Source organism: Hyla sarda, chromosome 9 (assembly GCF_029499605.1).
Source record: "Hyla sarda isolate aHylSar1 chromosome 9, aHylSar1.hap1, whole genome shotgun sequence".
In the NCBI taxonomy this organism is placed as follows: Eukaryota; Metazoa; Chordata; class Amphibia; order Anura; family Hylidae; genus Hyla; species Hyla sarda.
Genome location: NC_079197.1, coordinates 643,618 through 657,040, shown reverse-complemented (window position 1 = coordinate 657,040; position 13,423 = coordinate 643,618). Strand labels below are relative to the sequence as shown.

General features: G+C 43.5%; 1 long non-coding RNA gene across 1 annotated transcript in view; it reads left to right on the top strand.

The window, feature by feature from the left end:
- Nucleotides 1-13,423, top strand: part of LOC130291041 (uncharacterized) — a 122,996-nt gene that overhangs the window by 48,332 nt on the left and 61,241 nt on the right. The gene's annotated exons all lie outside the window — the stretch shown is intronic.

Here is a 13,423-nt window from a genome sequence, read left to right as displayed (position 1 = left end):
CTGTTTCTTTTGTATGTGTTGGGGCCGCCCTTTGCTAAGTGTTGCACTATGTACTGGTCCTCCAGTGCTTATTTCAGAATATGGCCCTTATAATAACCATTTGCAGTATTTGCCATTCAGGGTCTGTGGAAAGCTGGGTAACCAATCCCCTTGAGTTTCCAAGGTGACTGAATCTGTGCTTTATGGCTCATGCCATGGTTTTGCATTGCCTTTACCCTTTATTTGCATATGCTGATTCTTCTTACATGGAAAGTGATTTACTTTAATTGCTGGGATACAGCACCTTCCTTTATGACCCTTTCTCAATGTCCATTCATGACAATTGTCCTTCACGTTATTTGTAGGGAGTCGGGGACGTCAATGAAGCTGCTGAACTCAGCGCAACGCAGCATTCACATCATCCAGCTGTGGGTTTATATGTGCGACACGTCATGGGGATTCTCGGAGGAGCACAATCATGTCTTTCAGGAGATGTCACTTTTACATTCACTCTGCATCGGGTGCCAGTTCACAGCTGGGGTGTAGGAACAGTGTCTCAGTATTGCTGTGTCCTGCTTGTGGTGAGACCTTTATTTTCTACGTATGAGGAACTTGGGCCGAGGAGGGGAAGTCACATTATAGGACACAGAAATTTGGTGAAGTTAAAGGGGTTGTTCAGACTTGTGCAAAAAAAAAGTGTTCTGCAAATTTCTCATATACCTTGAGATTCAATTCCTCAACATTTTAAAAATCTCCATTTGCTTTCAGCAGTCCTGAAAACACCGCTGAGGGTTTGTTACATTGTATCAGCACAGCTAATCTCTGAACATCAAAAACCAAGATCCAAGACCTGTATGTGAACACTAAGGCCCAGATTTTTTTTAAGGCTGCCTGCCTGTGTCGCTCCCGCCAAATGGATGGGCAGTTGGGCGCAGCATGCTGTGAAGGGGGCTGGTGTTGGTTTCTGTGGCGGCCTCACATGCGTGTGAGAGAGAGCTGCACTTTACTTAAGACCTGCGTATGGAAACGGAATTCTTGGTAAATTCCCCCTATATGTTTATACCTTAATCTGGTCATAGACTTCAGACACAGACTGGTCGACAGATCGATAACTAGTAATTCAACTACAGCTGATTAAACTTCTAGGGCTCTGTACAGACAATGATCACCCAATGCAGAAATGTAATACCCCGTTTCTAAGGCTAAAACGACTCACAGTGGAAAATATCTGCTGAGAATCTCCACGCAAATCAGTGCGAACAGAGTTTACCAAGCTGTGGCCTTTATAGAAGTGCTGGGCTCATTGATAAGTGGTGTTAATTAGAGAGCCATCAGTTGTATCATAAGAAGGATAATACACCTCCTTTAAGATGCAAATCCAACCTGGAGTGCAGCAGAAGATGGTTGTTGTTCCCCAGCTGTGGACTTTTGCTGGGCTCATTGGTAGATGGTGTCACCAAGAGAGTGTGTGTTGTATCAGTGGAAAGCATAACACACCTCCTTCAAGATGCAAGTCCAACCCAAAGTTTGGCAGAAGATGTTGCTTGTTCCAAGTCAGCTGTGTATATATAATATGGAGCAAGTGTAAAAATGACATCATACGGGAAGAAATTACATCATACACAATAGAAAACTTACAGCAATATGTCTGGAAAGTATAGGACATCCAGTATAGAAGTCAATGGCCCTGATTTACTAAAGACCAACCGACTTTTTTTCTCGGTTTATGCACCAAATTTTTTGTGTGGAGTGCTTTTTTATTACAAGAAAATGGGCGTGGTTAACCAAAAAATGTTCCCAACAAAAAGCAGAAATTACTTGGAGTACTTTCAAAATCACTCCGGAAAAGCGTGAGTTTGGCTCACAGAATTACCGACAGCCAAGAGGATGTGTAAAAACTACCAAAAATGAGTGATTTTGGCAAAGGCACAGCTTAGCATGGTGGGGAGTGCTTAAACAGTTTTATTTTAATTTTTTTTTCATTATTTTACAGTTCTACACAAAGATTTTTAGAATATGCAATGCATTTTAAACTTTAAAATATGCCTTTAATTGTACATATATATATATATATATATATATATATATATATATATATATATATAGATAGATAGATAGATTTTTTTTTTCTGTGCTTAATTCCCGTTAAATCTTGTGTTTTGCTTGTTTGTCTTGGCACAAGCTATTGATGATTTGTGTTCTATACCCATGTTTTTTAGTTTTTTTCTTTTATCTATGTGCGACACATTTTCCCGTGCGACACAAAAAAATGTGCGACAGAAAATGAACCGACACGTGCGACACATTAGTAAATCAGCTCCCAGAAAAAGAGGAGTGAGATCTAAAACACTCCAGAAAGAACACTTGGATTTTTGTAAATCAGGGCCAATGTCTGTGACAGATCTGTAAGAATTCACTAATTGAAATCTACATATAGAAAACCTGAAAGAAAACCAGTACTAACCTAAAGAGAAGAATCCTGGAGGATGGGAGGAAAGTAACATCACTGATCAGTCACTGATCTGCATCAGCCGAGGACATGGCGAAGCTCATTTCTGGGGCCGTTATGATGGAAATTATAATGAACAATCACATCTCCATTATGTATGATCCGGGGTAAAATGACAGGTAAAGGACCAGGGGAGATGGCAAAGGAAACACCAACATTGTGGGCACTTCACTCCTTCCATCCATAGACAATAGGTCTGTGATGTCATTGTTCAGGATGATGATGCATTTTGTTACAGAGTAAAGAGGGTTAAACGTAAAATAACAACTCCCAGCATGCTGTCTGGGCATTTTGGGAATTGTAGTTTACAACAGTTGCAGAGCCACAGGTTTGGGTCTAGATCAAAAGGTATAAAGCAAATTCTCACCATTGTGTGCACCTTCATTGTGTGTGAGGGTGTGCCAGTGTCTATGGCCAGATGTGAACTGGATGTGATCTGTATCAAATTTGTGCTGAAATCTACGTCCTGCTTTGTTTTCTGCACCAGTTCTCCCCGATAAAGTGCCTTGCATAAGTATTCACCCCCCTTGGACTAGTCTACATTCTGTCATGGAATAACCTCAAATCCATATTTCAGAGTGAATTTTTGTAATGGACGCAGAATAATCCATCATATACAAGTGGGGAGAAAATTACATGAATTACAAAATTACTTACGAACAAAGATCTACATAGGTGTTGAGTGCATATGTTTTCACCTCCTTTACTGTGTGACCCCAAACAAAAATGCCACCAATTACCTTTACAAGTCACATGATTACTAGATTGGATCCACCTGTTTGCAATTTAACCTCAGTACAAATACACCATGTCTGTGAAGGCCTCAGAGTTTGTGAAAGAGCATTCCTGAACAGGTCAGGGATGAAGTTGTGGAGAAGTACATCTTGAAGAAAATCTGAGACCGGGCCGGAGGTTCATCTTTCAGCAGGACATTGACCCTAAACATACAGGCAAAGCTGCAATGGGTGGTGTACATCACAGCATCATATGTCCTAACATGGCCGGACCTGAATCCAATGGAGACTCTATGGCACACTGCTCACAGACGTCTCCATCCAATCTTACTAAGCTCGGCTTATGTGCCCAGAAGAATAGAACAACATTTCCATCTCCAAATGTGCAAAGCTGGTGGAGACTTCAATATACTGGAGCTGGAAATGAAAGGAATGGTGGGTCTACCAACTTGTATGTTTTCAATATTTGTGTCAAAGTAAGAGGTATGTTGTGCCCATCACATGGTAAAAGTCCATTTAATATTTGAATTGCAGTAGAACAATGGGGAAAAATGTCCTAGGGGGCTGAATACTTATGCAAGGCGCTGTTTATGAACCATATTAATCAGATTTACTTGCAGTAGCCGAGCTGGCAATTATTGGCCTTTGGTTCTATAGTTGCCACAATGAGCTATATGTACTAAGGACTTCATGTATTGCATAGAATAAATCCTATAAACCAATGGTCTCCAAACTGTGGACCTCCAGATGTTGCAAAACTACAACTCCCAAACCAGGCATGCTGGAAGTTGTAGGTCCACAGTTTAGAGACCACTGCTATAAACAATACTAATATGTATCAGGATCTTGGTATATACTGTAGGTGCCCATGGTGCAGAAGAGTGGCAGCCTATGAGGCGGGCGTACCACATCCAGACCTGGCCACCTGTATGTCAGTGGTAGCAGACAGCCGGCCATTCACTCCTAATGATTACAGAGTTCAGATTAATGATGTGCGTCAGTCAGGAACCAGGAAAGCTGAGCACTTATGGAAGAACCAACTGAATGCAAAAGACCTGCAGACAATGGGCCCATTGTCCTCTGCTGGAGGCTCCCAGCCAAGGTTAGCGGGATGAATGCAGCTTACATGAGCCGTGGCTCACACAGAATACCAAGGACTTTCTCTGTTTGGTGGGGAGCATTGGAAGAAAGCTTGGCGAGAGGACAAGAGGAGCAATTAGCATATGGCAGTGTGCACGCAAGCCTCTCCGCCGTGTGACGGAGACATGGTGAGCACAAGGCCTTGGTGGATCATTGCGAGCAGCCCCCGGCCCCGACTCTAACTTCCAGATGGATGAGTTTCAATAGTAGAGACACTGGGCACTGGCTGACCGCGAGCCGTCCTCTGCCAATGAGCCAACGTCAGGCAGCTGCTGTCTGTGCTGCTGTCCATTGTACGGAGTGGAGACTCTCATTGTGCTGCCACATAGAGCTCTGTCTAATATGTCCCGTGTTGTGCCCCTTTATATTTAAAATATTTTGATGGGAGAATTGTTTTGTTTTTTAAATACATTGTGAATCTTGGGCTTCTGTCTAGAGGTCTTCTGTCTAAAGGGAACACTTAAACAACACAATGTAACTCCAAGTCACTGACACTTGTGTGAAATCCCACTGTCCACTCAGGAAGAACACTGATTGACAATCAATTTCACATGGAACAGACAACACATGGAATTTATAGGCAATTAGCAAGACACCCCCAATAAAGGAGTGGTTCTGCAGGTGGTGACCACAGACCACTTCTCAGTTCCTATATTTCCTGGCTGAGGTTTTGGTCACTTTTGAATGCTGGCGGTGCTTTCACTCTAGTGGTAGCATGAGAAGGAGTCTACAACCCACACAAGTGGCTCAGGCAAGCTATGGCAAGAAGGTTTGCTGTGTCTGTCAGCGTAGTGTCCAGAGCATGGAGGCACTACCAGGAGACAGGCCAGTACATCAAGAGACGTGGTGGAGGCCGTAGGAGGGCAACAACCCAGCAGCGGGACCGCTACCTCCACCTTTGTGCAAAGAGGAGCACTGCAAAATGACCTCCAGCTGGCCACAAATGTGCATGTGTCCACTCAAACGGTCAGAAACAGACTCCATAAGGGTGGTATGAGGGCCCGACATCCACAGGTGGGAGTTGTGCTTACAGCCCAACACAGTGCAGGAAGTTTGGTATTTGCCAGAGAACACCAAGATTGGCAAATTCACCACTAGCGCCCTGTGCTCTTCACAGATGAAAGAAGGTTCACACTGAGCACATGTGAAAGACGTTGCAGAGTCTGTAGACGCCGTGGAGAATGTTCTGCTTTCTGCAACATCCTCCAGCATGACTGGTTTGGCGGTGGGTCAGTAATGGTGTGGCATTTCTTTGGGGGACCGCACAGCCCTCCATGTGCTTGCCAGAGGTAGCCTCAGATCCTCAGACCCCTTGTGAGACCATATGCTGGTACGGTTAGCCCTGGGTTCCTCCTAATGCTTGACCTGATGTGGCTGGAGTGTGTCAGCAGTTCCTACAAGAGGAAGGCATTGATGCTATGGACTGGGCCGCCAGTTCCCCAGACCTGAATCCGATTGAGCACATCTGGGACGTCTCGCTCCATCCACTACAGACTGTCCAGGAGTTGGCGGATGCATTAGTCAAGGTCTGGGAAGACATCCCTCAGGAGACCATCCTTCACCTCATCAGGATCATGCCCAGGTGTTGTAGGGAGGTCATACGGGCACGTGGAGGCCACACACACTACTGAGCCTCATTTGACTTGTTTTAAGGACATTACATCAAAGTTGACTTGGCCTGTAGTGTGGTTTTCTACTTTGATTTTGAGTGTGACTCTATATCCTCACCTCCGTGGGTTGATAAATGTGATTTCCATTGATAATTTTTTTGTGATTTTGTTGTCAGCGCATTCAAAGCGCATGTAAAGACGAAAGTATTTCATACGATTAGTTCATTCAGACCCTTTATTTTTTTGAGCAGTTTAGATTTGAGCAGTTTACATTCCCCATCGTCATTTTACTATTTTCATTAAATACTCTATGTTTTTGCTATGTATTTGTTGCTCATATACCCATATAACAGATACTCACCACCAGTATTCCTGTAGTGCCATCTGTTTCATGCCAACTTCTCACCATCCATATGTTTCATTGCTGTAGCTTGGTCATGTGATCACCAGTCTGACAACCGCAAAATTACCAGGCTTAAAGTGATCAACCTCAGTGATCGGCCATAGTGATAGACCTCAGTGATCGGCCTTAGTGATAGACCTCAGTGATTGGCCTTAGTGATAGACCTCAGTGATCAGCCATAGTGATGGACCTCAGTCATCGGCCTTAGTGATAGACCTCAGTGATCAGCCATAGTGATAGACCTCAGTAGTTGGCCTTAGTGATAGACCTCAGTGATCGGCCATAGCGATAGACCTCAGTGATTGGCCATAGTGATAGACTTCAGTGATCGGTCATAGTGATAGACCTCAGCGATTGGCCATAGTGAAAGACCTCAGTGATCAGCCATAGTGATCAACCTCAGTGATCTTCCATAGTGATAGACCTGAGTGATCAGCCAAAGTGATAGACCTGAGTGATCGGCCTTAGTGATAGACCTGAGTGATTGGCCATAGTGATAGACCTGAGTGATCGGCCATAGTGATAGACCTCATTGATCGGCCTTAGTGATAGACCTCAGTGATCGGCCATAGTGATAGACCTTAGTGGTTGGTCATAAAAATACCTGTCATATTCGACACACACAGTTATATGTTACTCTGTACCTTATGTTGATCATGTACGTATAATTTTTATGTGTCTAGCACCTATATTTCTCTCACAAATACCTTCTATCTGTTGCTCACATGGTATGTGTTCCTCTGCTCTGGAGGGGGTCCTTACACTGCATGACTCCTCCTTCCTCCCTGAGTCTGCTGTGCTGGGTCTCTTTACCCAATCACTGCAGGCTGCTCTGTAACCCTCTCCTCCATGTTTTCATGCTGCAGTCTGATAGAGTGAGCACAGAGGAATGCTAGTCCCGCCCGCACTTCCTGGACTCTGTCCCTGGCCTGTGTTTCAGCTGGGATAAATATAATGCTGTAGCCAGACAGGATTATGTTCTGGATGGTATGGGGACCTCTAGTGGTCTATTTTATAGGGAGGTGATCATGCTCTGCTTCAGTATGTCACAGTACATGTTGACAATTATGGTTTCCTCAATGAACTGTAGCCCCCCAGTGCTGGCCGCTCAGACCATGACACCCAAACCATCATGCTTGACTATAGACAGGACACACTTGTCTTTGTCCTCCTCACCTGGTTGTCAGTGCACATGCTTGACACCATGTAAATCAAAAACGTTTAACTTGGTCTCATCGGACCACAGGACATGGTTCCAGTAATCCATGTGCTTAGTGCTTGTCCTATCGCAGTGTTTCTCTAGCGCGGTCCTCAAGTACCCCTAACAGGTCATGTTTTCTGGATTTCCTCAGTCTTTCAAAGGTGATATAATTATGGTCACTGAATCAGGCATCACCACAGTTATATCACCTGTGAAAGACCTAAATGCAGAATATATTGTGAAGGCACAAAATATAGTCTGAAGACCCTCACAGTAATCCTGCGCACGCGCGGGGTCTTAGGTCTTCATGTTGTTGTATTACAAAGAATGGGAATCTGCTCTGAGAAGATAATCAGTCTTATTACCACCATGTCACCCTGTGAGATATCATCATCTGACAAGATAGGGATATATTATATTTACAGATATAGATATATTTACAGATATAGATATAAGATATATACATATAGAGATATAAGATATATACAGCTATAGATACATTATATTTACAGGGAAATCCAAGTGATTTATGATTCCCCCCCTTTTCCGTCTGTGAGGTTAAATAAATGGAAACCACCAACGGTATAAACACATTCATGACTGTGAGGGAAAAATTAGTAAAATTCACTATGAAAAGGGGGAAACAAAGTGAAAAAAGCCCATTACGGGCAAAATGATGGGAAAACTTGGATTTTTAGCCTGTTTGGGACACAGACTGTACCCATACACTCGGCCCAGGCTGCTTGGTACTTGGCGCACCACATCTTACATGTGCATCAGGAGTTCTCTCCCGGCTATGAAGTGATAGATAGTCATAGACTGCGGGTCCCGCCAGTAATGGTGGACATCAGCGATCACACAAATGCCAATGTCAATACTGATCATCTGGAATATAAGTAAGGGGAGGACATACAGGGACTCATCACACCACCCGTGGCGCAATTGTTGGGGTCCGATGAGTAAAGATGGTCACTGGAGGGCTCCTGCCTCCCGGCCAGCTCTGGGGATCCTCTGCTATGGTCTGCCTCTTGGCAGATTATACTGATCAGTTCTATGCCGCTTAGCGCTGATCAGTATTAGCAATCAGTAAAATGCTATAAAAAAAAGTTAAAAATAAAAACATTTATTTCCCACGTTTCCGATTTTACAAATAAAAATAAAAACAACAGCTAACAGCTATCTGGGCATGCTGGGAGTTGTAGTTATGCAACAGCACAGTTTGGAGACCACTCTTCTAGGTTATAATGTTTAAGGCTCTTTCAGATTCATTATATCAATGCTCCCCAACCAAACCTTGTCTGGGCATGCTGGGAGATGTAGTTTTGTAACTGATGGAGAAGCACAGGTTTAGGGACACTGCTCTATTTTTAAGCGACATTTTTAGTTTATTTTAAAAATAAAACTTATTAAAAGAAAATGTGGTAAATTGTAGCTTCTGGTTTGAATTTCCTTTTTCTGGGACCCGTGGCTCCCTCCCCCACCCCTCTTACAATTATTAGATTAAAGCTCGCTGCTCCTCGCTCCTAAGCGTCTGCGCTCACTTTTTTCCCACGGCGTCTGATGGCCGTCCTCCAGTATTTTTAATGTTTAATCCAGTGGAGGTGGAGGGCCCCGAGGATATGTCCCACAAAGTCTTTACAAGCTGAGGGGGCCTCCTCTGTTTTCTCTCTCATTTTAGGATTTTGGAGTATATTAGCCTTCGCCTCGCCCCTGCCCCGGATTACCCACCCCGGTGGAGGGACACTGCTCCATGCGCTTATAGTATCGTTCATGTTCAGGGTGAGTGGATGACATCACTGAGGAGCAGATGACATCCCTGTGGAAGTGATGACATCATTGAGGAGCAGATGTAAAGAACCCACTTTGCGTTTTCATTGGTGTTTTTCTCTGGAAAATAGAAACACCAAGTGGGGTTGTCATTTCAGATTTCTTTTTTTACTCCCAGCTGACATCTTTGCACAAAAAACTGCATGTGTTTTTCTTTAATTTCCTTTTTGCTCCAAAGCCCTGATGACGCCCCTGATGGAGTGAAACATGTAGGTGGCGCTTGTTTAGTGATCTTTATATTGTTCACCAGCATATCTAGGTAAAAAATAATAGAGCTGGCCGGCACTGCTAAAACTGAACTGAAATAACAGTATATCGTGGGGTGCTGGAAAGTAGTGACCCAACCAATAAAATTCTAAGCAAATCAGTGTTACATAAATACGTATCCAGGAATATCTTGTCAAGAAAAAATGCTGAAAAATGAATACCTGATTGTCCCAAGCCAACAAAATGGTATCATCTGCCCAAAGTGCGTAAGTCACTGAGCCGACCTCCTAGCCGCCCCATTGTTGCAGGAATGGGCTCAGTGACCCAGCACTTGTCACACTACCTTGACTGGTTCCTACACCCTTTACTGCCAGCCATTCCAGCATACATAAAGGACACGAGTCATTTATTGCAGATTCTGGACGAAATACACTGGCAAAAAACCTTGTTAACCCCTAAAGATAAAAATAAAGAGAATAATACCCTTACAAGAAGATTTGCCTTTACATTTAATAACTCCCCAGTAAATAAAGTAATAGATCAAGCAATTAGACGCAATTGGTATATCATAGAAGCAGACAAAGATGTGAAAAAAATATCTGAAAACAAACCTCTTGTAGCTTACAGGAAAAAATCGCACCAATGGTGATTTACTAAAAAAACAGTACAGAAAGAAGTGCTAAGCATAGATCTACATGGTTAAAAGATATAACTCTTCAAGGTACTTACTCATGTAGGAACTGTAATTTTTGTATGTTTAATTTGAAGGGGTACTCCCGTGGAAAACTTTTTTTTTTTTTTAAATCAACTGGTGCCAGAAAGTTAAACATATTTGTAAATTACTTCTATTAAAAAATCTTAATCCTTCCAGTACTTTTATGGGGCTGTTTACTACAGAGGAAATGCTTTACTTTTTAGATTTCTCTAATGTCATGACCACAGTGCTCTCTGCTGACCTCTGCTGTCCATTTTTGGAACTGTCCAGAGTAGGAGAAAATCCCCATAGCAAATATATGCTGCTCTGGACAGTTCCTAAAATGGACAGCAGAGGTCAGCAGAGAGCACTGTGGTCATGACATCAGAGAAATCTAAAAAGTAAAGCATTTCCTCTGTAGTATACAGCCCCTAAAAAGTACTGGAAGGATTAAGATTTTTTAATAGAATTAATTTACAAATCTGTTTAACTTTCTGGCACCAGTTGATTAAAAAAAAAAAAATTCCATGGGAGTACCCCTTTAAGCGCAAAAACACTGAGACTAGGACATATTAACCATGTAGTTCAGGATCTAATAACATGCAAAACAAAATATGTGGTTTATGTAATATATTGTCCTTGTGAATTTTTTTACATAGGGAAAACAATAAGACAATTATGCATTCTCATTAGGGAACATTTTTATTTGTTCCGTTCTGGAGAGAGAGCTCCCTGTCTTATTTCCCATGTAAAATAAATGCACAGAGGGAATCCAGAAGTACTTAGGTACGCAGGAATAGAAAGGGTTACTGCTATACCAGGTACGCAAGCAGATAAACATTTACTACAAAGAGAATTGTGGATTATCGAAACACAAGCTACCAGTCCATTGGGACAAAATGACAGAATCGATATGTCAGTATGTTTCTAACCCTCTCACATATACGTAATGGGATACACATTGACCGACCTCAATCCTCCTACTTGTTACGTTTTTAATCAGGTGGTGTTCCTGTCCAATGGTGATGGGTTACCTGAATGTCACACCTGTATATAATCCATGTGATATCCCATGATTCTTGAGGCCAGAGGAAGCACTAAGCCAGTGCGAAACAACGGCTGCTGTCACCTTCATGTATCCCCCCCCCCCCCCAGTGTGTCCCTCCCTGACATGCATTGTCTGTATATGTGAGTATGCAATAAGAGAAGAAACCTGAAGATTTGGTGAGTCGCCAACTTTTTCCTTTCTTATCCATATGTTACAGCATATATAGGTAGTCTGCAGCTGTCTGACAGTATACGTCTATACGGCATTTAGCTTCTTCTGCTGTTTTTTACATCATTATTTATACACTTTTAGTTTAGTTTTTCAGTTTAAACGAAAAGGGGAGGGGTTTACACTATTAGGGTAGGGTCACACACACAGCACTTATGCAACGTATTTGAAGCTGCGAGAAATCTGTTGGGCATCGGGAAATATACTTCATATTAACTAGAAGCCGACAAACAGCAGCAGCCCTGTGTGGGCAGTATGTCCTCGGCCCCGCCTCTGAACCTCACTGCACACACAGGGCAATGGCAGGGAAAGCCCTGTGTGTCTGCTTCTAGCGCATTCACAGCACTTTTCCTGCTGCCCAGCAGATTTCTCGCAGCATCAAATACGCTGCATATGCTCAGTGTGACCCCATCCTTAGGGGTGTTTTGTGGCCTATTATTGCTGCTTTAAGACTCCCCCCCCCCCCCCCCCCCTCTTCCCTCAGTGGGTCAGTCGTTGTTGTACATAATGTGCACACAGAGGAAGAGTTACCTGAGTGTGCAGTGTCTGTCAATACATGATGAGAGTTGTAGTTTTGGAGGATCGCAGCGCTGGATCCTGGGACCGGATCCTGTCAGGTGGTGCAGTCCTGGGGCACCATATTAAATATGATCCTGTCTCCCCAGATACTGTATATCAGGAGCCATTACGGCAATATAATCCAGCACTGGTGGGTGATTGTTCCCAGGCCCTGGAATAATAATGCGGCTGAACATGTGGGATTGTTTTTCCTACACTATATGGTCCCATGACCTCACAGCACATGGAGGTGTCGGAGTGTGGGGAGGGGGTCTTCTATAAGTGGGGAGGGGGTCTTCTGTATAGGTGGGAATGCAGCTGCACGTGAGTCTGTGAGTTGGAGCAGTTAAAAAATTACAAGAAGCTGGGGAGGAACCAGGAATGTAGATGAATCCTGCTGGAATACTGGGGGGCTCGGAGCGCTTCCGGTGCTGACCTCATCTATTCCAGTAGGGGAGAGACCCCCACCATCACCCCCACAGCTCCCCATAGTATACTCCAGCACTTCATAGAGTTACTGCAAATGTGGCCTGGGTCATGTCCTAGAGAGAAGGGACGGGGCGGAGAGGGGCCTGCAGAATCCGTCATAATCCTATATTCATTCCGTTATAAGGAGATGGAGTTAACCAATTTCTCTTGTACTTGTTTAAACAAAAAAAGGGGACAGAAAAGGGACAAAAACACCCCCACCCCTCAAAAAAAAATCAGAAGAGGCCCGAAACATCCCCACCACAAAAAATAAAACAAACTGAAAAAGGACAGAAACACCCCACCCATACACACACATAATAAAAACACCACTTCCAGCTTCATTACTTTATATGGGTACTCCATTGAGAAACAATTTTTTTCATATTAACTGATTCCAGAAAGTTCTACAGATTTGTTAATTTTATTAAAAAATCTTAACCCTTCCAGTACTTATCAGCTGCTGTATGCAGGAAGTTGTGTGGTTCTTTCCATTCTGACCACAGTGCTCTCTTCTGAGTCCATGGCAGGAGAGGTTTACTATGGGGATTTGCACATACCGTGATCCCAGCTCCACCATGTGCACATACCGTGTGCACATACCATGATGAGACCACCACCGTGTGCACATACTGTAATCCCAGCCCCACTGTGTACACATACGTGAACCCCACCGTGTATGCATACCGTGATCAGACCCTACCATGTACACATACCGTGATCAGACCCCCACCATGGGCACATACCGTGATCAGACCCCCACCATGTGCACATACCGTGATCAGACCCCTACCGTGTGCACATACCGTGATCAGAC